This window comes from Rhipicephalus sanguineus, chromosome 5 (assembly GCF_013339695.2).
Source record: "Rhipicephalus sanguineus isolate Rsan-2018 chromosome 5, BIME_Rsan_1.4, whole genome shotgun sequence".
NCBI lineage: Eukaryota > Metazoa > Arthropoda > Arachnida > Ixodida > Ixodidae > Rhipicephalus > Rhipicephalus sanguineus.
Window position 1 is genome coordinate 142,852,081 of NC_051180.1, and position 27,316 is coordinate 142,879,396.

The window sequence follows — 27,316 nt, forward strand, 5'->3', positions numbered from 1 at the left end:
AAACACACACATTCTCACCTCCTCCTTCTAAACGCACCCACCAATTACGTCTCCAGCACGCGCGCGCGTCACCTTACGTCATCATTCGACTCGCAACTGCCCGACAGAAACATACGCGGCACGTCACGTCTTTTTTTTTTTTTTTTTTTTCTAAACGGGCCACGCAACAACAGCCCCGCGCGCCATTTGTCAGTTTAACGCGCCGTCGTCGCCTCAAGCTGCCCCGCTGCGCGGCGCTCACCTTAAAAACGGCCGTCACGCTATTAACTGCACCCCTGGATTCGTGTTAATCGTGCGGGCTGGCTCGTATAGCATAAGTATACACATAGCCGCATCTTCGCGGCGCCTCAATTTCTGACGCCCTTCGCGTGCAGAGGAGGGTGCTTTCGCTAAAGCGAGCCGTAGCGTGAGTGAAGGAAGCGTATTTCTTTTCTTTTAGCGACGGGAGAGAAAGTCGTCCCGAAGAGCAAACACGGGCGCATTATAAATAACGGCGCGAAGGAGTCATTTCTCCATGATTTGTTTGGGAAGACGTGCCCGAACGGGCACGCGCGGAGAGACGCAGGGGTGCACGTTGCAACGCCGCGGGTTAGGAGGAAATGTCCTCGTTGTCTTGCCACTGGCACGACATGATTAGTCCCACCCCCCAACCCGCCAAACACGAGTGGCAACAAATGATTCCCTTTAAGCGCAGCGGGGCTTCTCCGCGATACAGGCGAGCGAAGCAGGCGAGCTAGCAGCCGTGCGGCTGCCAGAAACAAATCGGACATCTCCCTCGACAGGCAACGACAGGGATTGAAAGAACAAAGAGTAGACGTAAGGGAGGAGGAAGCCTCGTCGTCTTCTTGGAGAAGCCTACAAAAAAAAAATAGAGGAAAAGAAAGAGACGAGCGCAGCAGGGATAGCGGCTGCGGCTGGCGACGTAACGGCAAAGTAGCAAACACATGTCGAAAGAGAAGGACGCGACGGGATGGTAAGGAAGAAAAAGAAACAAGAAGTGCGCATGCGCATGTCACCAGTCTGTGGTGAAAGAAGACGAAGCTCTCCTTCCTTTCTTCCTCTCCTTGGCCGCCTTCAAAGTCGGCTGCTCGCGAGGCGGATGTAGAGCGGCGTCCCTTCCACCCGCGCCTCAAAATATGCGACAGGCGAAGCCGATGGCAGAGAAGAGAAGAAGACAACGCGCTGGGCGTGTGACGCTAGCGCGGAGAGAGAGCCGGCCTTCCTAATTTTAGAGCTCGCCCGCGCTGTTTCTCCCCTGCGACCACGTGTATAAGTAAGGAAGTGTATAAGGTCTGCCTCGTCCCCGACAGCCGTGAGTCGACCGCAGAGAAGCTGCAAGAGTGCGCAGGGGGCTGGGGGTGGTGTGGGGGGATGACAGGGCACCAGGGGCGGGTGACCGAAGGATGTGCGTGCGCGTGGCGTTTTGCCTGCGCAACGCGCGGTGTCGTTGTGCAGTGCGCAAGACTGCGGAAGATATAAACACCGCCGACGACGGCAGCGGTGGTCCCGCGTCAAGCTTACGGCGAGCGCGCTAGCAAGAACGATAGGCGTCAAGAGCGCGCGACAACGCCGACGACGCCGTTGCCGCAACGCCACCCGCCGCGCTGCCAGCACCAGCGGGCGCCCGCGCGCGGGATAGGCGCGCGTTATTTAAGGTGTCAGCCGCAAGCCGCGACTCTATAGCGCCCTTCCGACGCCCGCGCGCGAGCGCTACTGCGGCGGTGAGCGCGCTGGGCGCTTCTCTCATCAATTGGCGACGGGACGACGACGTTCTCTTTTACGGCCGAACGCTCGGAGCGTCGCGTAATAGGCGAGGAGAGAACCGTGGCGCGATATCTGGGAGCCCGCGGCCGCCGCTGACACCTGAGCAACGCGCGTTTCGAACTCCTTCTCTCCGCCACCACCCGCCGCAATCTCCTTTCTTCCTTATCCCGCCACGCCGTTCCAACACTCCCCATATACACCTACTCCATCCTTTTCCGCTGGTTAGCACATCGCGGATCCCACCGGGAAACGTCTGCGTTCAAGTACTACGTGCATTGCGGGAAAGCGTGCCGAAGGCGGGTGCGAAAAAGCGCACGCGTGCTTTTGGGCGAGTGATGCAGCGTTCCCCCAGAAGTCGTCTTCCCTGCACGAGACGGACGGCGGGCGAGCGCGCATGCGGGCAAAACGGGACGATTCCTTGGCATTAGCAGGCGCTCGCTCCCCGAACCAACAGTAAAGCGTAGGGTTAAGTGGCTGTTTTCTAATACGGTCGATGAGGTGATTGCCGGCGGCTGCTTTCCGAGGAAACTCTGCTGCTGCTCATAATGTTTCTCGCGCCTGGAATGTCGGCGCAACATCCCCCTACACGCTTTGCACCTGTTGAGCTCTTCATACTGCTTCTCAAATTTGGAAAGCCGTTTCTACGGCTTCTCCAAGTGCGCGCTGCGTATGCATCGAACAGCCTGCAGTGGGGAAATGTAAATGCATGTACTAACAATTAGAACGGCTATCTCTTGCTATACCTTCACTAAGTGCTCTTGATGGCGTTTTGCCTATGTGGAATGTAATATTCACATTGGCTCTGTGTACGGCTTTAATAGCTAAAACGCAAGGTATTGTGCTACATTACGTAAAGTAAGTACATGTGGCTTATTTTATATGTAAGCGCATAGAAAGTGACGCGGGGACCGGGCGATGTACGAATCTATGAAGACGCCTAAAAAACACATCTAAACCACAGTCAACCGACATGTTTTATTTTTTGCTTCTTTTTTACTCCTACAGCAAGAAGCGCGCTAAAAAACGCAGTTAGATGGCGGCGACTTTCCTGGAATACTCACTTAGTACTCGAGAACTCCTCCATTGCATGCTCGCAAGTGCAAATATGATGCATTAAAGCACTTAGCGTCGCAAATAATGCAGGAGAATCGTCATAAATATCATTTACTTCACGATATCACTTAACGCTCCGCGCCCCTCAAGCCTTAGTATTAGGATCTGGGGCATTAATTAAGAAATCGCCAATGCTTGGCGACAAGAAGTACATAATGTTACTTCGGTTATCATCGACATCATATCAGGTACGATGTCGATGAGAACATAAGTTCGAGCAACAGTTCACGCAATTAGATCAAGCCATTCTTCATGCGTGCCACAAGGATAGCTACAGCTTATGCCGGCGACGTAGATTTTTCTGAAGTTATACTCGTGATTTTTTTAGAGCCAGCTACCAAAGTCAAGCTCAAGTCTAAAAACTTTACTATTTTACAGACATTTGTGTTTCGTGAAAATTTATATTATAGTAGCAGGCTTTCTACATGCTAATTTATGCGTGCTCTATTATCAGTTCTTGCATTTGTTGTGAACATTATGAGGTAAACTACCATGGCAGAAAAGAGGAGCAACCGGCGCCAGACATATGCACCAACCTCTGCCTAAAGGGACACTAAAGAGAAACAATGAATCGGTTTAGATCGATAAATTGTGCCCTGAGAACTCTAATGGCGTTAATTTCGCCATCATACGTTTTTTAATAGAGAAAAAATATCAAGTGCAAAGTTTCATTTTTAAATTTCATGCCGAAATCTCCCCGCGTGACGTCACGGATTTCAAAATTTATTTATCGTATTTTGGCGCCATTGGCTCTGCAAAATTACCCCAAACTTGGTATATTAAGTCTATGGCCACCTCAGATGACAACGTATTTCATTTACACCGATTAGGAACTACGTAGTCCCTAGTAGGCGCCTTAAAAACATGTGACGTCACAGCGAATGGTGCGGGAACTTCAGGGTGGCGTCGCCACCCACATTTTGTTTTTGCGCGTATTCTCGCTTACTAAGCGTCTTCTCGCAGCAAACGTGGTGTTTTTGGTATCGTGAAAGTGTACTTTACTAATATGAGAAAAATCGTGTTGCGCTTTAGTGTCCCTTTAAATATGTGCTTGCTGAACACAACCTCACCTAGATGTGAGGCTAGCTGTGAGTTTTGGAATTCAGGGCCAGTATTCACACGTCTTACGCTATAATCGTTCGTAGAAAAAGTTCTCAGCCACTCGTTATGCTGAGTATACAGTTGACGATGCTGGCTTGCCAGTGGCAAACAACATAAAGGAATCGGAAGCTTTTGAATTTGGCCATGGAGAACAAGTTGGCGAAGCTTTTCCCTTCGCGAGTGTTCTACTTCGTTAATCAGCTGAATTCGGTAATGATATGTGCAGCATAAGTATTGGCCAAAATTTTCGTTTACGCATTACCGTGGTGTAAGACGTGAATACGTGCTATGTTTCGGCATTTCGCTAAAACTGCATGACTGATAAGTGCAGGTCGCATACGCTTAAACTGAAACTATCCATATACTGCAAGGAGCTGCTCCCGTTCACTGGAAGCACAAGTGCGGTTGACACGTGCGCGTACAGAGACCGCAGAAACCTTGGTTTCGGCCCGTCGCTGGGTTCTTTTCTGCACCCGACCAAAATACCCGGCCCGCACCGACACGTGGTAAAAAAGTCAGCGTAACCTCCCCCCCCCCCTTCCCTGTGCTTTTCACTCTCTCCTCTCTCTCTCTTTTCGAAGAGTGCGGCTGCGTTCAACGGGCGTAGGGCGGCGTTTACACAAGGCGCCGAGAAAACCGACGTGTAGCTAGCTAGGCGGTTGGCGCGCGGATGGTTCCTTCTTTTTTTTTTCCTCGCGCGCTATGTGGGCCCGGGGCGACCCCTGTCGGCCTTTACTCGAAACCCCATTAAGTTAATGGTCGGGGTCATTGAAGGGGGGGCGGGGGGGTTGTCACCCACTGTTCCCCATGAGGCTCCGTCATCGGAGAGTGGGGGAGAGTCCACGCCTGGCAGGCGGTATCGACCTTCGCTACTTGCTACATGCATGCTGTGCCGTTCGAGCGAGGGGTGCGCGTTGTATCAACAACGGTAGCCGCAGCGGCCGCGCTGTCCGCGGTTGTTTGCCGATGAAGCTGCAAACGTGAAGCGGAGCCCTGTGTCGCGAGATACTGGAAGCCACCCTGCGGCTTTGTTTCGGCGGCTTCGGCGCCCAAAACACCTCCTCTCCCCTTCTTCGAAATCCGTCGCTCTCTTTTGCGTAGTGACATTCGGAACGACTCATTTGGCCTCCCCAGCCGGCTCTTCTTAAACATGATGGATTCGAAAGGTGCAAACGACTGGCCGCTGGCGCGAAGAGCGCCCAGGAGTCTACCCACGTGCAAACCATTACCGTTTGCACCGCGCCGCATTGCCTTGTTTTGCGGAGTTCGCAGAGTACGAAGCCAGTGCTCAAACCACTATAGAGGTATACTGAAGCCAGCGGTGTAACCGCGAGACGTCGTTGTGCGACTTTTGGAATGCCCTTCTTTTCTTCGCCCTTTGCCTGAAATCTGAAGCGGGACCTTCGAACGCATTCTTCTGCGGAACTGCGGGGAGCTGATGAGCCCGCTGCTTTGTCCGCGCACAGGCGACAGTGTCAGTGATGTAGTGTCGCATGCTGGGAAATCGTAGCGCACGGGGTCGGGGAAACGGCATGCCGCAGGCCACGTCCGCGTGGTCGTTACGGGACGGAAATGAAGCAGCCACTTAAGCGAGGGTACAGCTATGTTCCCCCTCGAAGAAGCTAAAGTGCGCGACGACAGGCAAGTGTTAAAAACGACACTGTCGCGCATGTACCACATTTCTGTCCTTCGGCTTGTATCTATCGCTTGTACGGTCGAAGTGCTGAAATCGTCGCTAGAGGGTTGGCTCCGTCATGACGGTACTTAAGCCCAACATCTTCAAGAAAGAAAGTCTGGACTGACTAACCATCAAGTCCATCGTTTCACACAAAATTGTGGTTGAGTGGGTTTCGGTATATATACACACGCTGCAACAAGACAACGAATAGTACACTAAAACGGACTTCCAAAGTGCCTACACATTAGCACTTTCACACATCCTTCGATGCTTAATAGTCTAGGGTTAGTTTTTCCCGACATCCTCATGTTTGGTGCACTGGTGTAATCAACATCAAGAAAACTTTTAGGAATCAAACATTTTAATATAACAGAAATAAGGACTCCCCTGCTTTATGTCATTATGTCGTGCGCGTATATGACGCAACAGGAAAGCGCGCTAGTAGCTGTTATAATAAGCAGCTGATTGCCGACCAGGTGAAGGACTTGAGAGTTAGTGTGTATCGCTGAGTGTGCGTCATATGAATGTAAGAGGTCCATACGTGTGGCTGTTTGTGCATGCTCGTCGGGCGACAAAAATAATATGTTTTATTGGGTGGTCATCGGTGGCCTAACCAGGGGGGTTGTTTGGGGGGTTTGGGTTCCACCCCGTCCCGGAAATTTCACGTTTTGTATGTGTATACATACACGTAAACATGCAAACATATTCACGAACATACATAAAGGGGGTAGAATCGCATCTCCCCCCCTCCCCTGAAAAATATTTTTGGCTACGCCCCTGCCGGTCATTGTATGTGCGATTCGGCTATGCCTGTCACACCAAGGACTAAAAAGAGAAGAACGGAGGGTGCGGAAAGAGGTTCTCTTATTTTAAAGGGTTAGGCTTTCTACCAATGCCGGTGATTCAGAGAGTGCAGGAGCACCTGGCTTTGTCGGCGACTCAAGGTCGTTTTCACACATACGCATGCTGGGCTCTACAATAAAATATGTCGTCGTCTTTTCTATGGGCTGTGGACTGAGAGCTTTCATGTATGTAGCCATGGAGCGCTCGTGCCTGTGTTAGCACAAATTCATGCGTATATATGGTATACTCGCGATGTACTGTGTCAATAGCATTCGGAGGGTCAACTCATTAGTATTCAACTAATATTACTTTAACATTTCGTGTACATTGTGAGAAAAAATGGCCCTGATAGCACATAATCAACTTGTCTCCTAATGAAGGAATACAGTGCGGGTCTTGATGTCAAAATACATCGTTCTGCAATGGTTTAATAATAATGACGGGTTTGTTCTACATCTATACGGGACTGTTCGTATCCCGTAGAAGAACATAGCAATATAACATAGGCGATTCGAAACAGGTACGTTATCACACATATGCGTACCTTAGTTGGTCTTTATGTAAATTGCATTTATCCATCTTTATCCATTGGTGATAAGTTATATTTTGTCGTAAATACCTGATAAAACACTTTCCATTTCATTGTGTCTTCACCTCGCCTCCGTCTGAGGCTTTTATTGCGATAGCAATTATATGGACAGTCTCGGCTGGAAAATGTCCGTCCCCGTCGCCGTCATTCACCGTATATGTATAAGTACGTATATATATAGAAAAGCCACAAAGAAAAATAATTCAGAAATTCTTTCCGACGCGCGGAATCGAACGGGCGACCTCTCGATTTGCAGACCGCCGCGTTAGACGTTAGGCCACGAGAGCATCGTCTATCAGCCTGCTAACGGCGAGCTATTTATATACACCATGTAATTCAGCATGCTTTCTTAGTGGCCACATAGATGGCGCGACGTGCGCGCGTGTGGCGCACTTTAAAGATCGTCGGCCCGCTCTTGCGAACGCCGTTGCTCTTCGCTCTACAGGGCGTGGTAGCTTTCGTGCGCTTATCTCGAGGAAAGAAGGGACGGCCGGTGGGGTGCTTCGCTTGGCTCGCTGCAGCGGCCGCGTTTGGGAAAGGAGCGCGCTGTTCAAACAGAAATAAGTAACATCTGTGGCAATTAGTTCGCGCTCGTCTTGTGTGTACGTGTTCGTTCGTTTCGTGCGTCCTGCTTTATGTTTGAGCAGTGCGCTTCAAGTGTCGAGCTGTGACGCGTTAGTGCGCGCTCGTCCCGTGTGCGTTCTTTTCGTGCGTCCTTTGGGCTCGAGCGACGCGCTGGCAATTTCGAGCTGCTTTCCGTTCTTCGCGTTACATTACAATTTATTGCTATCGCATTCATTGCTTCGCCGTTGCGGCGAAACTGTGACTTTTTTCATTAACACGCCGGGGATGTCCGGAAGCTGCGTAAATACTACTACTACTACTACTACTACTACTACTACTACTACTACTACTACTACTACTACTACCACTACTATTACCACTACCACTACTACTACTACTACTACCACCACTACTATTACCACTACCACTACTACTACTACCACTACTACTACTACTACTACTACTACTACTACTACTACTACTACTACTACTACCACCACCACTACTACTACTACTACTACTACTACTACTACTACTACTACTACTACTACTACTACTACTACTAATAATAATAATAATAATAATAATAATAATAATAATAATAATAGCCACTTAAGAGAAGGTATAGGAGAGGCTAAGCTGCAACTTCGAACAAACTTACGAAATCCAAATATTGTAACTATTAAAATTAATCCACGTACCTGCCCCTCGATGTCACTTGTATAGCTTTTGAACGAGAACAGCCTTGGCATTAATGAAATTACAGCACTTAAATTGATTGAGTAACGTAATAAATTCATATTGCGGGCTGTTCATTTAGTAATGTAATGAATTACTTTATGCGAGTAATTTTGTTGAAATCACGCATTACTTTCACAATTACTTTGAACTAAAATATAGCACGTCCGCTTGTTTCCCTTATGGGATAAAAAATTGACGAAAAATGAAAAGAAAAATAACAAAGACATAGTTTGAATGCGAAACCAAGGACATGGGAAGTTCACCAAAGATATCCAGGATTTCAGTGTATATATGCGGGAAATATAATATACACGAGTTAGTGCAGGAGTGATGAACTTTTTGTTAATGTAATTTGAAAGTAATTACACTGCTTTTCAATAGCAATAGTAATGTAATGTCATTACTATCGGCCAGCTGGAACTTGTAATGCAACTTAATTCATTTCAGGAAAATTAGAAAAATAACTAACAACGTAGTTCAATTACATTTTAACAACAATTCTGCATTTATGCGTACAACAAAAGGTACACAAGCGCATACACACTGCCTCTCCCTTTTTCTCTCGCTCTCTGCGTGTTGTGTCGCACTGTTCTTTCGTTGAGCGAAACGTGAGAGCACGAACCAAGCCGCAACTGAGTGCAGAGATCAGCGATGGCTCTTTTGTCGCTTGCAGAAAATATAATACTCAACGCTCGCAGCACGCGGGCTCCACCGCACGACATCCTCCTCCTCTTCCCCCCTCTTTACTTTTCCTTCTTTTCATCGTGTAGCTTCGCGCTTGTACGACATCGGCAGCGCACCTATTAAGCTTTCGAGCGGGGGATTTAACGGGGAAGGGGGAGGCTTAAATCGCGCAAACGCAATTTGCAAGTTAAGCAGACGCGCTCACACTCCCCGTTTTGCACGGTCGCTGCGAATCTCTGGAACTCTCGCGGCTTTCCAGTTGCGAGCCCGGAGTTGAAACCGTGTGTAGCGCCTACATACGGTTCTTCGCCTCGTGCAGCAGCGTCTTCGAGTATGGGACTTTTAAGCGTTTCCGAGAAAGGAAAAAGCAAACTGAGGAACCCTTGCCTGAAGCTACAACGTGAATGCCGAAAAGGCTAGCTAAAAATACATAAAGAAGACAAGACAAGGCGAAAGGATACGACATTTATGCCCGATTTTTAGTCGCTGAGGTTGAAAAAAACAAAAGAACGACTTACAGTCGGCTAGCACAGAAATTTACCTTTCTAAACTTTTATTTATGCTATTTAAACAAGGGTATACCCTTCGCCTGCTACAAGGACACTACTACTTCTCCACTTATTTTTAACTAAAAAAAGTTGCTATAGGAGATTTAGTGCAGTATTCTTATACAGTGAAACCTCGGAGATACGAATCTCACGGGGCCATCAAAAATATTCGTATCATCTGAAATTCGTATCACCAGAAGGCATGGAAAATTAGCATGCGACAAAAGAAAGCGGGCGTCCATTTTCATTTATTAGGGGCGAAGCTCCTTGGGGCGGCACCCGTTCGTCCCTCGTAGTCGTAGTAGTGCGTAACCAGTCGTAACGCTAGTACCAGATCTTGATCTCCAAGGTGGTGCCGGTGGGAGATTTTTCCTGTGCGTTGTTGAACAATAACAAATTCGCAGCGTGCGCGTTAACTAAAAGCCGAATTCTTCTGTCTCTCATTCCCCATTAGCAGCCATTGGCATGTTCCAGTAGGAAACGTTAGTAGAAGTAGAAGTGTAAGTGTTAGCTAAAAGCCGACTTCTTCTGTCTCTCATTCCCATTAGCAGCCATTGTTTACCTCCAAGGTAGTGCCTGGTGAGATTTCTCCTGTGCGTGATTAAACAATAAAAATTTTGTTCAAAACGCCGTTGATTGATGAAATAAACCAACGATAGACGCCAGATGTTTTCTAAAAGCAAAACGAAAGAACGCCAGATGTTTCTAAAGCAAAACGAAAAGACGCCAGCTGCTTAACGAAAGACGCCAGATGTTTTCTAAAGCAATGGTTTTCTAAACAGTGAAAATTCACAGCGTACATGTAAAATTAAAGTGAGCTGCAAGTCGCCATAACTCATCGAACCTTTAGTATAAACGCGCCCGATCTCACGTCGGTGATGCTGTACTGGGCAGAATTCACGGAAGATTCACGGTTTACCGATGAACCTCCGCAGCTTCGCCCACTCATCATCATTCACTCCGTGGATATGCTGTGATTTTTGTTTTTAAGGGCCGCAGCAACGTCAGGAAGAACCCTGAATGATTGTCAGTTAAGATTTTAGATGTCGGCAATCATACCAGCACTCGTAAATATACGGCCCGTACGCGCGTATTTAAATAATGAGCCAGGTGCGTTGTGACCCACGACAGCAGTAGCTCCGTCCAAATTTTAGTATGCTTTTTAGCATGACACTGGAGTACTGCAACGAAAGTAACGCAAGAAGCGTTTGCACGTGATGGATCAAGGCCACAAAATTACAGAACAACGGTCCTGTGCTTTGATTTTTTTTTTTATCGTGGAGGTGTTGGGGATGTTTTTGGGGAGATTTACGGTCGTGCCCGCACAAGTGCAACCTCAACGGCCGCGCATATTCACGTTGTGAGGCCTGACTCCTTCGCCAAGACCGTCCTTACCTTCTTTAGGTCCTCGTCCACCTGTTACAGGATGTCTGATGCACGAGGCAGGCACGTATGAACACGGTACAATGACAGCAGCTCGCGTCGACGCGTTAGACAAAAAAAAAAAAGAAAAAGGCTCTAATGTCCTCTGTAACCTGAACGCGAAGGCACACGGAGGCACATAAGAGCCTCAAAGATTCGCGCACAAAATCTCGGAGGCCGTGACGCGTTTCTGAAGGTTTGTTCTGACCGTAAGAAAAGTGTTTTTCTTACACCGTGATTCTGACGATATCGTGGTGTGGCGCCCATGCCCAAGCTTGCGTTCCCGCGCTCGCACGTGCTTGGCGCGTCTTCCGCGACAGCGCAGATATCGAACCAGGGTGGTAGCGAACGTTCGTATCAAACGTGGCTGGGTGAAAATCGGTTCGCAACAACCGTACTCCATTACATCGAGGCCAATGGGCCTTGGCCGGGACCAACGAAAAATTCGTATCACCCCGAAATTCGTATGAGTTGTGATCGTATCACCGAGGTTTCACTTAGTGATTCATCTAAGAAGCAAGGTGTGTCGCAAAAGAAAAGTATAATCACTGTGATTTAATGATGAAGGGCCCATTAAAGGTACTTTAGTGAGAGTCGCACTCCTGACGTTTCGAACCTGGTTTCGTTACCTCTGGGTCTTCACTGCGTATATCATAGTTGCACAAGTGTAAGGATGGTATATATAGTAACGTCCACTGCCAAGTACGCCATTACTACGGCACTGCAGCCCTAGTATAGAGTAGCGCCGTCTTTCTTTCTGCTCCTGTCTGCCTCCTAGTCTTTCTTCTCGAGTTTCCCGCTGCAAATCATCTCATTCAGCGAGTACCAACTCGCCCAAGATAAAGTTGTTGCACAGCGCCAAGCCTGTCGGGAACGCGGCGGAGACTCTTAGCAAAGTTGATCGCGCCCATTTGCCAGCGCCGCATCGTTGCAAAACTTTCGCGGCACCTGTTTCCACGAAGTTCCATGGGCTTCTTAACATTCACAGGACTCCTGCACCCTTTCGGCACGGACGCTAAGCACGTGTCGCTAAACTTCCTTGACGCCCTTGCGCGAGACGATATATCTCGAACTGTATAGTTCATAGCTATATACACCACAGAGGCGGCTAAGCACCGGACGGCGGCAACAGTCTCGTAAAAGTGCGCGCCGACGTGCAAGCACCGCGAAGTTTAGTTGGCCATGCTTAACAGGCCGACGTTGTAGAGATTGGCGCCCAAGAAAGGAGCGCAGAGGAGGGGACGGGGGTTGCAAAAAACAAAGCGTTGCTGCCAGGAACAGCCGCCCGGCGAGGAGAACGCAGGTTGTTCGGGAAGGAGTTCTGCGCTGAGACAGGCTGCGCGGACGATGCAACCACGCGAGCGGGGAGCATCGAGTTTGTGGTCCATTCGCAATGCGCACGTATACACACACCGCGGTCGCCGCCATCGCAGAACAGTGCTTCGGGTCAGCACGCTCCATTTGTACCGGGTCACTCCGGAGTCGTCGTCGTTATCCTCCGTCGTACCTCCGGTTGCAGCGGGCACGGCACGCGAAGTTGGTCCGAGAAGGATAACGCATGGCGCTCCCGGGCCGCTTGGAATGGCGACTGTCGGAAGCGTTTGTGCGTGGCGGCTCGCTCGCTGGCGCTTTCTTTCGTTCTTTTTTTCGCGAAGGCGAATCGCGTTCTAGAAAGAAGTGTTCGGAATGAACTTGCAGATATATCTCTTACGTTGGGGTTACTAGAAGTGTTGTTGTGAGAACCTAGAGGGAGAGAAGGACGGGGGAAAAGAGGGTGTGAGAGGGAAAGTGCAAAGGAAAAAAAAATGAAAGAAACGAAGCACGGCATTGCGAGGACTGTCTTAAGCACTCCGCGCGAGGGGAGTGAAATAGGTAATGTTAGTTTATGGATGCGTCATATAGAACGACGAGCCTAGCGAACTTATCTCTTTAGGTGCACATTTAGAAATCCCAGATGTTCAAGATCGATTCAGAATCCTTTACTACGAGATATCTCATAATCAATTTCTCACGTAAAACCCCGGGTCTTCATTTCATTTTAACAGATAAAAGGCAAGGATGTTGAATAGACCCGCATTTCCTATTTTCTACCCTACACTAGGGTGGAAGAAAATGGGCTAGAAAGATTGTGACAAGAAAGATACGGTTAGAAAATATAAATAATTTTATGATAACTGAGTTGTGTAGAACAAATCAATGACGAAAAGTATCACCCCAGCAAAACGCAGCGCTAGTTCTTGCTATACCACATACTTGTATGCATGGGCGACTGCTAACTCCCTACAAATCAACTGTTCAAAAACTAAAGCCGTCCTATTTCGTTCAAAAGGAACAACGTACGAAGCTACTTCAAAACTACACCTGCACGATTCTGTGATTGATTTTTCTTCGACCGCTAAAGCATTGGGAATTCTTTTTCATGAGCATATGTTGTGGGATTCACAAACCGAAATGGTAAGAAACAAGTTAAGTAAGGTACTAGGCATGCTTAGGAGATGCCAGTCATTTTTACCGACTACTCAGATGTTAATGATATACAACACGCTTTTTTCTTCCCAGTTACGCTATGGTCTTTTGGTGTAGGGTACTGGCACCTTGTACTCTAAGCAGAACTTACACTTCAAAAAAATGCATTGCGTTCTATTGCAAATGCCGAATATAATGCACATACCTTATCTTTACTCAACAAATTCAGAGTCGTAATATTTGACAACATGTATGAATATTGTTTACTAGCGTCTTTAAAAACTGAAATTAACAAAGGAAGTAACAATCTTATCTCCATAGCATGCTTAGAGCGCAGCACCTCGTCTCGACCTACTAGACAGAGCGATTATTGGAAGGTTCCTCGATGCCGAACAAACTATGGTCTACAAATGCTGAAACATTCACTCCCCCACACACTAAATAAATTCAGTTTTTCATTGGAGCGATTGCGCCTTCTTTCGCGACAGGATATGTCGAATATTTTTTTACGTTCATGACGCAAGAGAAAAAAAAAAGGAAAAAATTTGGCACAAATTTAGGCAGTTCCGAAGATTTGGTTTTATGTTCTGCTTATTTCTATTTTTCGTATTTCTTCAAAGAGTGCGATCCTGTCAACATTTCTTAAAATTTTATGTACGTAATATTTCTTATTGGTGCCACTTTAAACTATGTATTTGTGTCCGTTTAGTTGTTTCGAGGACTTTATGAATGCTGTCACTTTTTCTGCCTTGTATTGATGGGATGTGGGGCTAGTCAAGCTGCGTTTTGTATCGCAGCTTTTTTTCCGTATTCCACCCCACACATTGTATCTTTGTTTCAAGAATGTCTGAAAAAAAAAATGGTGTAACACTGTGGTGAAAATAAACTTCAACTTCAACTTCAACTTCAACTTGCTATCACGCTTTTCGCTATACAGCGGCTAGTGTTTGTGTGTATCCGCCAAGAAGAAATTTACACTTGCCACACGGTATTTTGTAATGAGCACCATGATATGAGTTCGCGAATCGCTTTGCGCTCTATTATTAGTGCGTGTTTAGCTGCTGGGAATAGAAACTGCGACCTCAGTACCACAACAGACCTCTGATTCAACAGCGGAAGGATCATGAGCGCGGAATCTTTATCGATGTAAAATATCCTTGCAGCATATGTGCAAAAGCTTAAAACGACCACTGCGGCTCTCTGTCATCATAACAGCATGCACCGTTACGCAGCACCCTGATGACGTAAAGTGCAGGTAAAATGGCACGCAACGGCCATAAGAATATATATGTATGACAGAACATGAACATCAGTAGTACATAAATCCCATATTTCCTCAGAACGCTATCCATTTTGAGCCTACCAATGATGTAACGGGTTTACGGAGCGGTAATCAGCTGTGCCACCTGACAGCAACGTCATCATGTTGAGGGAGAAATTAAGGAAATTGATAAAGATGACACTAGAAATCGTAAAAATTAATGAAGACAATCGATACTGAAACAAAGAAAAGGAACATGCGGCGGTTATGCAAATAGACGCGGGTAATTTATGTTGCGTTTGAGCACAAAATTATTTAGCTGCATTTCGAGGACTTCCACGAATAAATTATGCATTCATTCGCTTATCGTAGTACAGAGGCAGGCGATTTTGCTGGGAACAGATTCTCAGTTTATTTATGTTGTTGTTTTTTTTTATTGACATCTGACACGTTTACTTTTAGTGAAACTCAAGTCACCCCTTCCTTTAACAAGCAGTACTGTCTAACTCAAACCCGGGAAACCCGCCAGAGCTTCTGCGTAGCGGCCGGAGGTCTCCTACAGCATACTGATGCCCAATGTACAAAAAAAAATGGAGATTTGATTTATTGTATTCCTAAAGATTAAGCCACAAGTAAGAATGAAAGAAAGCATTCTCTATCTCCTTTACAGTTGAACAGACATACAAAAAATGTTACTTTATGAAGGGCACATAGTAGTTTTTGTCTGATCTTTCCTTCTCGTGTTTTTTTTAAACACTTCTAAGGCGTGTTTGATCCGTCATTAAATACGATAACATAACACAGGCCAGCATTTTTATAACCTCTTCTACTTGAAGTCGGAAATCTCATCCTCGGATCACGCTCAATTATCCGTCACTTCCTCTGCAACAGATCATTTCTTCGCTGTAGCGCAGACCCATTCAGTCAGCGCACACAAGTTCCATGTACATTCATATGTCTAACAGGCAATCTCAACCTACTACACACACCGTCCGCCACTCGCTAATTCGCCATTTACTCAGGGATGTGGCGCCATCTGGCGGTGGTGGAACGAAGCGCTTGGCGCGCGCGCGTATGTGCAGTTGCGTGAGCGGCTGCGAGCGTGTAATCCTATTTAACAAATATTTTTTTACGATACTCTTTTTTTTTCTGTTTTGATGAGTGTGTCGTCATTTGCTTCTGGATCGTCCCATAATGCCACATGTTTGGCGTGACTTGACGTATTCTTTGACGACACCCGCGCTAGCTGAATGCGGATACATCTGAACCATATGAATGCGTTGGGGAAACGACGGTATCACGCTTGGTGCGTGCTCGCACGCCTTGTATACGCCGCATTCTTAGAAGGCTCTAGGCGTCCCCCGAAACGTTTTACTGTGCGCTTAAAGGAACACTAAAGGCAAAAAAAAAAAATCAATTTATGTCAGAAACCGTCAATATTATCAACAACAGTGCTCTACTAATCGAGAAATTAAGATAAATGTAGGGCACAATATGCGCCACGAGTGGCACATTTTGGAATGAGCCCGATGACGTCAGGAGTCCCGAGTACAATTCAAAGTACTTATAATAAAAAATAAGATTCCGTGCATCACGAGACGTAATAAAATGCTGCTTATGCGTTTCTCTTTGATTCACAGAAAGAAGAACTTGGCGTAGCCATAGCGAACGGCGCGGGTGGTTCAAAAGTTCCGTTTTCGCCGGGCCGCGCTCCGCTCACGCGGTTGCGTCTCAGTGGTAGTTTTCGCTTGCGTAGCAGCATCCCAAGGGTAGTTTCATTGTCGCGTATCGCTGCGCGGGCTTTGCTGGCCACCGAAACTCACTCTGACTGCAATTTAGAGAAAATGCCGCGTCCATATAACGTCTGCTACAGCAACGAAATAAACGAGTTTCCAATGGGCGCCACGGAGGGAACTCCTACGCTCGAAGTGTCTAAGCGTCGAAGTGCCGCACTTCTACGAATGCGGGATGAACAACAACAATATATACTCCTGTGCTCACTCCATTTGCGTGCAGAAGATTACGAAAACAACCGTAACGTAAGCAAGTCGTGCAACGTGCCCTTTAAAGTACTGCTTCCTCGCAGCGCTGTTTCGTCGGTTTTGTCAGGATGCTGCATGCCCATATAAAAGAAATGGAAGAGTAAAGAAATTATTTCAGGGTTCTCAAACAAGCAAAACTGTATTAATAGGAAGGGCTACATATAATTTTCGTGGCTGTTTTCGTGAATCGTCTGTCTCCGCGCCTCAAAACCAGATGAGTAATCAGGCGCCTTCTGCACGACTCCTCGGAGGAGATGAACACTGGTTCGACGTGTAGTCACACAAGTGAAGGCTGCGCACACAAATTTCACGGGTTGATCGTGTCGCATTTTGACGGCATGGTGCACCAGCGGCGTAAACAGAGGCTCACCGAACGGCGCCAGCACAAATACACACACGCACAAGGGGCGGCCGTATTCCCGCACTGACGGCCGGATCGCATGCAGCTTCCCGACTCTACACAGCAGTGTCCGAGTATCAAGCGCTTCCATGGAAAACATTGCATTACAATGCAAGTAGCAGCTGCCAGCATAACAAGAAGTATTCTTGTGTGCGTTTCCAGTGAAGGGACAATGTTGCCAGATAACGGGATGCGCTGGCGTAGCGCCCGCTAAAAGAGGCTCTCGGGAGTGCTTACGTCACGAGTCCTCGAGAGGCGGGCGGTTCGAATTGAGCTATCAGTGTGCGGACCACTAAAACATGATTTTCTCTCAATAAGCATTTCCTTGGCATGACAGAATCACTACGACGTTTCTGGAACGGTATTTCAAAGGTCACACCGAGTTGTATTTTGCCTTTAGTGTCCCTTTAAAGTCGCAGAGTGCCTTGCAAATTTGCGTACAACTTCCGTCTGTTCGACGCTTCCGACTACCTCTATGGAAGTCTTTCAGCACATCGCAGTGCTTTCTTCGGGCATTATCTTTTATAATCACATTTCTTGCGTAAGGTGCGCATCTCAGTTCAAGTGAAAACTAAGGATTTACTACATGTATAGACCCCACTAAAAATATTTGAAACAGTGCATTTTTTTTTCTTGGGAGTGTGCCTTTTAGTCATGCTATACATGAATACTACACAAGCACACTTTCTCTTATAAAAGGAAATAAGGTGACTTAGATAGATTTAGCTCGGGGGCTCCCATCTAAATATATAGGAACGCGAGAATTGTTCAATGCGTATAGCACTTCATTGGTTTTATGAAAGGGCAAATGGCAAATGCCTTTTTGTCAGCCGTGTAGACCGACCGATCGTCCGATGGAATATCTGACAGAGTGGCGTCGCGCGCGCGCGCGCGTAAGCACACACACACACACACACACACACACACACACACACACACACACACACACACACACACACACACACACACACACACACACACACACACACACACACACACACGCGCGCGCGCGCGCGCGCGCGCACGCACGCACGCACGCACGCACGCACGCACGCACACGCACACACACACACACACACACACACAGAGAGAGAGAGCTGACGAAAGCTAGAGAGAACAACTGTCCATTCTTATGCGCCCAATGCCAATCCACACAATAAATGAATGCGTACGTTTATTCAAAATTCTTTATTACCACTGTGTCGTGAGCTGAATAGCTTTGCTGGTCATTCGCTTTCACAGAATACAACGGTTACTCATTTTTTTTTTAAGTTACACTAATGGTTATATGCTAGAAGATCACGTTAAGTGTAAATATTTACAGATTGTAAGCTTCGGTATTGTCGAAAAGCCTCGAATTAAGTGCTCTTAATGTAGCATGTCTTAAACGCGTCAGTTAGCGTCTCTATGGCTATATAGTTTGCTGAATGTCGTGCTACTCACTGTAGTGGCAGCATTTGTATGGAAATTGTAGGCGCAGTTAAAGAATAACAGATGGTCCTGCTCCGCGGGCAGTCATTTGCGGTGCATTTGGCGTCTATCGTACGTGACTGCTCTATAGCTAGCGCTCTTTCGCAGCGTTTGCTGACCCCTTCATAGAAATATAATTTCTCCTTCTTAAAAGCCCTTGTGCTCAGGTTGTTCAATCCTTTAGAATGTATTATCGAGCCAATGGCTGCGTTCACGACCGGCATTTTCATTACGGGATAAATATGACGTGGTTGATAAGGTAAGCCTCGAAGGGGATACGCTTCCTGGGCCTTTTGTGCTCCTTAGATGCTATGGAATTATGCGCATCCTGATCTCGATAGCTGACGTGTCTGCGGTTTTTTACGCTTGAGTTGCGCAACTTTTTAGCGGGAAATTCAGGTTCAGCTGGAAAGCTGATAAGTAATCGACTAAGCGTCTATTCAAAGCCTACTTGCGTCATCTTAAAGATCAAGGCACAATCTTCCGAATCGCTTTACTGCGTTCAGCAACCAAAGCAAGCGCGATCGTGGTATACAGGAAGAAAAAAAAAAATACAATGTGGTTATCATCGGACCAATGCACAAGTAAAGTGTCACCGAAATGGAAGCAATGAAATTATCAATTTTCTCCAAACCTGAAGACGCGAGGGTGAACACACACACACACACACACACACACACACACACACACACACACACACACACACACACACACACACACACACACACACACACACACACACACTCACTCGCTCGCTCGCTCGCTCGCTCTCACACACACACACACACACACACACACACACACACACACACACACACACACACACACAAAAGTCGCTTCCTACTCTGTGGAAGCGACAAAGAAGGCAAATAAGAAAGATGAAAATAATGGTTGAATGGTGTACAAACTGTCGCTTCTTACTATTCACTCTGTTTAGCCTCTAAAGCCATGGCCGATAGACTCACAGACACAGAAGCGCATACTGCATGGAGGACGCGAAAGCCTTAAAGACAATTGCTGCATTTCCATGGGACCTTCCTCTCCCACCGCCTCTGCATAAAACGCAAGAAAACGGGTGAGGAGCTCGGCGTCTTAGAAGTAGGAAGCTCTCGGAAGAAGGGCATCCCTCGAACGAGGGATAGCCCAGACGCGGAACGGGACAAAAGCGCGGCCGAACGCTGCCGTGGAGGGAGTCCAGATTCCGGCGTCTTCTCCACGAAAAAGGAAAGGACGGAAGGAAGGAAGCAAGGGCGAGTCTCCTGCGGAACCGGAAGCGCTACAAGGAAGCACTCCTCTCGATCTCGTTCAAGGAGGCTCGTCCTCTTTTGCTTGTCTTTGTATTCTTCGTCATACTTCGCACAGCTTGTGGAGTGGCGTTCTCGAAGGGACTCCTTTTATTTTCTCCCCTCTTACAGTCCTAGCGTGTATACTGTGTGTGTTTCTCCACGTCATCCCGTTCTGGGGTCTTCTTCCCGCGGGATGCACCCCCCCCCCCCGCCTTTCCTTTATTTTCCCGGTTTTCCCTGCAGTGCGCGTGCGTTCTCTCATGCACAGCTCTTTCCTCCCTGTAGAGGCATCCTCTCATCTTCCTCCTCCTCAGCGAGCCTTCCTTCCTTCCTTCAAGAAGCGCGGCGGAGATCAATCAATCACTGCGCGCGCCGGACACTGTAGAGGCGAAAAAAAACAGAGACTCAAGGAGCATCGCCGTCGAGTGCTCCTCCCTGCTTGGCGGCTGGCCCTTATTGTAAAAGCGGGTAGTAGAGGGGGGGGGGGGGGGCGTAAAATCCAGAGGGACCGACACGCCGTATTGTCAATAAAGGGTGGCGGGTGCGTCGATTTGTAAACAGCGGCGTGAGCACCGCGCGGGCTCCAGCCTCGCGCGAATTATACGTTACGCGCACCGTCTAGCGTCCTTATTATTTCTTTTTGTTTCGCTGTAGCTTAGGCGCGTATGAGCATCTGGAAGTGGGGCGAATGTTATGCTTTGTGTAGCAATGGCTGTGCCAATTTAACCGGGCTTTACGGAAAGCATTAGATCAACGGAAAACAAGGAGCGTGCTAAGATAGCTCTTTTTCGGGTCGCGGTAGCAGGCAACGTCCAAATTAATGGAATGGATGACTTGTGAAGCTCTATATCAGTGCTGCACTAGCTGCCGGCTTGCTGCAGCTCGCAGGGCGCACACTTGAGAACACTTCTGTTAAAGGCTTTCCGTAAACACCTTTCTGTCCAAGGCAATGGGGTTGAATTTTTCGAAGCCTTGGGGTTTAGGGACGGTGAAGACACAGTAGGCTTTAAGGGGATATAAATAACCAAAATGAGGTTATCTGACTGCTGGGTAAAATCAAGGAAAGATTGAAATTTAGTCATTCGCTACATAGAGTTAGTACTTCACTATCTGTTACGACTAGGTGGCGTGAACCGTCGCCCGATCAAAAGGGTACAGCCTCATCCATCCATCCGTCCATCCATCCATCCATCCATCCATCCATCCATCCATCCATCCATCCATCCATCCATCCATCCATCCATCCGAGACTTATTGGGTTGTGTAGGCCCAGCAGTACACGTCTAATCAGGAACCTCATCGGAGCCTGACATTTTGTAAGCTGGCATTAGTAATGTTTTTTTCTGCCTAGGTTTTTTTAACACGAAAGTGTTTTATGCCGGGGTCCACCAAGACTTCAGTGACGTATTTCCGTCACGGAAATGACGTCGAAAAAATATACACAATCAGATGGCAAAGAAAAAAAGGCACCGTCAGCGGGCATCGAACCCACGACCGCAACAACAGATGCCGGGCACGCTATCCACTGCGCCACGGCCACAGACTCTAGGGGCTTTACGAACGCGCCTTTTATATCTACCACTCTCCCGGTCAGCGGGGTGGTGTTGCCCTCCCTCTGGGAGTGGTAAGGTAAAGTAATTCGTCATTGCTGTGGCCTCCGCGACTGGCACCTGCAACGCGTTAAGGCCAAACCCCATATACACGAAAATGCACGCGACAGCGACGAGCGACGCGACGTAGATCGTCTTCGCGAAAGCGGTCGCTTGGATGGGCAAACTCCATTCACGCGACGGCTTCAGCGAGCGATCTCCACTGTTACTGGCATGAGGGCGTTTACTCGTGCCAAAAGTGGCCCGTAGTCAGCGGTATGCAATGTAAAATACGATGTTTTGTTGCTTAATGGTACATAAAATGTTTATCATTGTCTTGCAGCATTTTTTTTCGATCCCATCACTGCTGCTACGTGCCGCCAAGCCGCGTCACAGACGGCGCGGGACTTGTAGTTCCCGTCCCTGAGAGCACGTTCGCGTTCAACAACGTCAACGTTGCGCTCGTCGCCGTTGGCCATGTTGATGAACGTTGTTGTTGATGCGCTTCGATAAGAAAGTGGTGGCAATCAGGAATACGTCACTGATGCATCTTGTTCCGGTGTTTTGCTATTGGCTGCTTGAGCACAGCACTTCCGGGCGACGGGCGACGGTTTCCAAATCTGAAAAAACCGAGCGATCGCGCGAAATCGACCACGCGACACGTCGCGCGAACGGCTCGTTTCGTCGCTCATAGCATCGCTCGTCGCTGTCGCGTGCATTTTCGCGCATATGGGGTTTGGGCTTTACGCGTCCGTCCCATTCGGCGCATTTTCAATAGAAGTTGAATTTTGTCAGTGTCTTAACACACCGCAAGGTGGCGACCTTTGCCCAAGCGTCGTAAAAGAGTCGGCCTCGCTCAGCATCACGCTAAAACAAACCAAAAATAGCTCTGCGACACGCGCCTGCCTCATCTGGCTGTAACCCCGCGTTCTCCGTTGTCGCGCTCGCCCCGAGAAAAATCGCGGCCGGGCTACCGGGGCGACACGACGCACATTGCGTTTCCCTCTAGTCCGGCCGTGGTGCTTAATCACATTTTAACATGCCGCGGGATGGCGAACAAGCTCTATGTCCAATATGCGACGCTCTTCTGGCTATCACACCTCGTTCTCTGATTAAGCTTTCACCGTTAACTACTACAGCTACCACAAGGGTTTGTTCACTCATTTAACATGGACGTTAGTCGTCGGGATGGAGATGTACCACCAATCATCAAAGTGGGTGTATATACACGTTAAACGGCGCCATTAGCTGCCAGACATAAATATACATTGTGAAAACTCTCTTATATCAATTTACAGTAAGCATTCAGTTACTTCTGTAAGGGCACGCTTTACTTTCGTGTTATTCCTATTATATGACTGAGGGATCAACCGTGTGTGTGTTTTTTTTTTTTTGTTCCTTTACGCGCGGTGTTCGCGAACTTGCAAATATGATCTGATATGCTAAAGTCAAGAGTCATATCCCCGGCATGATTGTATTGTGAAACGGGACAGTGCAGTGATTAACAAAGGACACGTTCTTTAACTTGACGCGTCTAAATGATGGAACAACTGTCGTTTCGAAACTTCTCAGGTTTCCTATTTTCGTCAATCGTCAAGAATCGCGCAATGCCGCAGCTGTAGCTCCACAGAGAGGACGGCGGGTGACGTATTGCCCGCGGTATAGGGCAACACACAGCTTTTCGATCTCGCGTTTACGTGAAATTGAGTTTGCGCTCGAAAGTAACCACCGACAAAAAGGGTGGGGTGACACGCGAGGGCTTTTTTCCCGCCGCAGTTCACAGCGCCCGAAAAAATTGGAATGCCTCGATCGGCGACGAGGCCTTGTGAATCTCTCGCCAAGAAGAGAGGGGTCAGTCCGGCGTTCTGGCAGAGAGCACGCGAAAAAAAAGAAAAGAAAGAAAAAGCTTACTCCAACTTTTGATGGAACACCGGATGGGTGGGTGACAGTCGAGTAGTTTGTCACGAACATGCACCGCGCGACCGAGCGAGCATGGTGAGCGATAAAAGGGAAAATAGAGCTCCCGCTATAGCGAAAAAGGGGATGACGCCGCCAAGGAAGCGTGCGGAGGAGAGCCCGGAGAAAAACTTCAACAGCACAAGACCGAGTACGAGGAGGAGGAGAAAAAGGGGAACCGGCGTCGCGGCTGGTGTTCCCGCGAAAACGGGAAGCAAGGGAAGCGGCTGGAGAGATAGGGAGACTGCTGGTAAAACGCGAGCGCTGCAGTGAAAGGCGTAGCGCAGGGGCAGCCCTGGCTGGCTTCAGCTTTGGCTGTAGAGTGTGGGCTAGGGTTGGCTCCCGGCGAAGACTTCCCGAAAATGACGGCACGTGGGTACCCTGAACCCACGAGGAAGAAGAAGAAAGAAAGAAAGAAGGCGGGAGAGGAGGCGCAGAGACGCGGGACTTATAGAAGGCTACGAAGAATAATAACAAGAAGAGGTGCGGTTACACTACCCGCGCACCGAGCGAACTAGCGAGGTGATGAGACAAGAATCTCGCAAATAATGGAAAAAGAAAGCGTATCGCTAACCTTCGCGTGCCTGCAGCCTCTTCTGCGCACTTTTCACTAGAAATATAACGCGGGAAGAAAAAGTTAGCTGTTCTCTCCTATCTGCTAGCACCCCCAAGCTTTTCTACCCGCCATCTCTCTTCCTCTTTTTTTATTTTTTCCCTTCCCCTTTTGAAGAATATTCGAACCCCTTGACATGCTTGCCGCCCCTTTCCCGTTTCCCTCTTTCCACTTTTCTTTCTGCCTCGGCGGCTGTTGCCTATCGCCCCCTGACTTTTCACGCTCTCTCTCTTTTTCAGTTGACTCTCGGCTCGCGCAGCGTCACACCGGGGCTTTACGGTGACACGCTCCCGCCCGACAATATATATAGGCTCACTGATCTATTAAAGTGTAACGATGGGTTGTCGCCGGGGCTCTCCGGCCGGCTGCAAGCGTGGCGGTGGCGGCAACAACGAAAGTTTGCGCGTTGCCGATAAGACCAGTTGCTCGCTTGCTGCTTCTGCTGCTGTTGCTGCGTACATGCCCGCTCGCTCGCTTGATTCCATGCCTGCCTGCTTGTTTTTGCTGGCGTTGTTGCGAGAGTTGTCCTCAAACTTATCGGTTGCTCGTGTGCTCCGACGCCAGAACCGTGGGCTCTGGTTTCAGCCCGAGAAAAACTGGTTCCGGTGTTGCGGTGTCTATCATCGCAAGAGAGAGAGAGAGTGAGCGAGTCAGTGTGTGTGTGTGTGTGTGTGTGTGTGTGTGTGTGTGTGTGTGTGTGTGTGTGTGTGTGTGTGTGTGTGTGTGTGTGTGTGTGTGTGTGTGTGTGTGTGTGTGTGTTTTGGTGTGTGTGTTTTGGTGATGCTTTTACACGGTATTTCGTAATAAGCGATGTGACGTTGCAATCCTGAACCTTGTGCGAAGAAGCACGGTGGTGTTGCCAGCTCAGAGTTGTCAGTTGCGACAGCTTCTCTAGTGAACAGTCCATTAAAAGTAACAAGTGTACACTACCAAGCTATCGTGCTTCCGCGTAGCAATGAAATTGTTCTCCTGCTGGCGTGTTTCTAGAACGCTAAACTTAGTTTGCTACTATCTTACCTTCTTTCTTTTGTAAGCCGGCTTGCTTAAAAAAGAGGTCGCTTTTATAACTATCGTCGCTTATTTGCATAATACAACGTTTGTCACTTCTTTGTCGATTTTGTTAGCCGGACTTATCGACTGGTAGCCGCTCTAACTTTTAATGAAACACGAAATAAATAGCACTAAATTAAGGAAACGACCAAACACTTTTTTTCGTGCCGTTTGAGCCGTTAGTCCTGGCGATATAGAATGGCAGCAAGGTAAACGCAGCCTTTATCATCGCCTGTGCAGCGAGACGTAAATCAGGAATGCCGCTCACTTCTGCAGCACAGTACGTTCTGAAAGAAAAACTACCCAAACATTGGATATACACTATTTTTACGTTGTTTTACCGTAATCGTTGTCAAAATCGTGAACAGAACCAACACTAAATATAAGCATGTCAAGCGGACGATGTGAAGCTTCACCTCATGACCACTGTATGAGCAGTGAAAACAGCTTGTAAGGAGTCTAGGAAAAACTGGCTGAGCACGCTGAAAGAGGGAAACGTCATTTCAGAAACGTTGTCCTTTGATCAATATGAACATATGTTACTCAGATTTTGAATGAACTCCTGAGCTTTCGTTCTAAGTGGCATCTGTTTTTCTGCCGCCTGACAGCAACCTTCGTTCTTAGCTGGATCACCAGCTTTACTTATCTGCTGACGCTTTTCAGCTGTTGTTCCTATACCTATACACATAGTAATGAATGTAATGGAGTTTGGCTCTTGCCTCCACAGCTTATTGCGTGGAAAAGTGAAGCTTGTTAAAGACACGGAGCTAACAGACTGAAACTTTGGACTAGTTCGAGTTGAAAAAGAAAAAAGCTATTCGCGTCCCTGATGCAATTGTTATTGATCGCTTAGCAACATATTGTCATCGCATTTGATCTTCACGAACGCGTTCTGGGCACAGTCTAAATGAACAGCCGTTGCGACTATGTAATATAAATATATTGGGCATTACGTTCGAGAGAGAGAGATAAAAGCGAAGGAAAGGCAGGGAGGTTAACCAGGTTGTACCCGGTTTGCTACCCTACACGGGGGAAGGGGGAAGAGGAGAAAAAGGAATAGAGAGAGCAAGGAGGAAAGAGGGAACAAGTAATACGCGCACAGTGTTCACCGCACACACACAGACAGTCACAACTGAGAAATATTTGACATCGCTTCCGCTGCGGTTGTCTAGAAGTAGGCGTTAAAAAAGGCTTGCAAGGACTGGCTCCAAGGAATCCAGAACTTGCAGAGCACATTGAGCTGACGGAGTTGTCATTCCGTTGAGGAGAGTGCGCATCGTGGTCATCAGAGACCTCAACACAGCGAGGACTTGTAGGTTTTTGTCGTGGCAATCATCTGTGGACGATGATGTACATTGCGGGCCATTCTGCATCGGCTCTTTATGACTGCGCAGTGGTGGCAGTGAGGGCCACGCGACATCCGCCGCCGCTTTCAAAGCCTCTGCGTCTTTCCGGCTCACCGATTGTGATGCAGTGGGCGGTGGTGGTCGCGGCATTGGTGGTAGCTGTCGCTTCGGAGAAGTCCGACGGTCTGTCGGAGTAGGAGATCGCGTTGTCCGACCAGATTGGGCAGCAGTAGCCTTAGACCTTCGTCGCCAACGCGAGCGTCGTTGTCTATTTCTCACCACACCAGCGGCCTCTTTGTGCGTTGAGCCGTCCCGTACCATCTGTTTAATGACGCTCCATTCCTTTTTCACCAATGGACAGTCCCTTGATGAGGCTTCGTGTGATCCATGGCAGTTGGTACATTTCAGGGCAGTTGCTCGGCAGGATTCCGCATTGTGTGGCTCTGCACAGCGGGGGCAAATCGCCACATTACTGCAAACTCCGCTCACATGACCCATTTTATTACATTTACGGCACTGGAGTGGGCGTGGTGTAAATGGACGGACCACGTGACGAAAGTGTCCGACCTTCACGTGGGATGGCAATATGTCGCCTTTGAAGACAATCTTCACGCAACGCGAGTTGCCCAGACGTGAGACTTGGACTATGTTGCTATGATCACTAACTTCCTTGATGAGCATTGAAAGGTCGCCACAAGGAATGGAGATGTCGACATCGTATATGACTCCTACCACCATGTCCTTGTTAAGTGGAAGGTGAGCTCGAACCTTGATACCGTCGAAGTCTGTG

General features: G+C 48.1%; 1 protein-coding gene across 2 annotated transcripts in view; it reads left to right on the top strand.

Moving 5' to 3' along the window:
• Positions 1-27,316, top strand: part of LOC119394291 (homeotic protein proboscipedia) — a 116,335-nt gene that overhangs the window by 62,009 nt on the left and 27,010 nt on the right. The window lies entirely within an intron of this gene.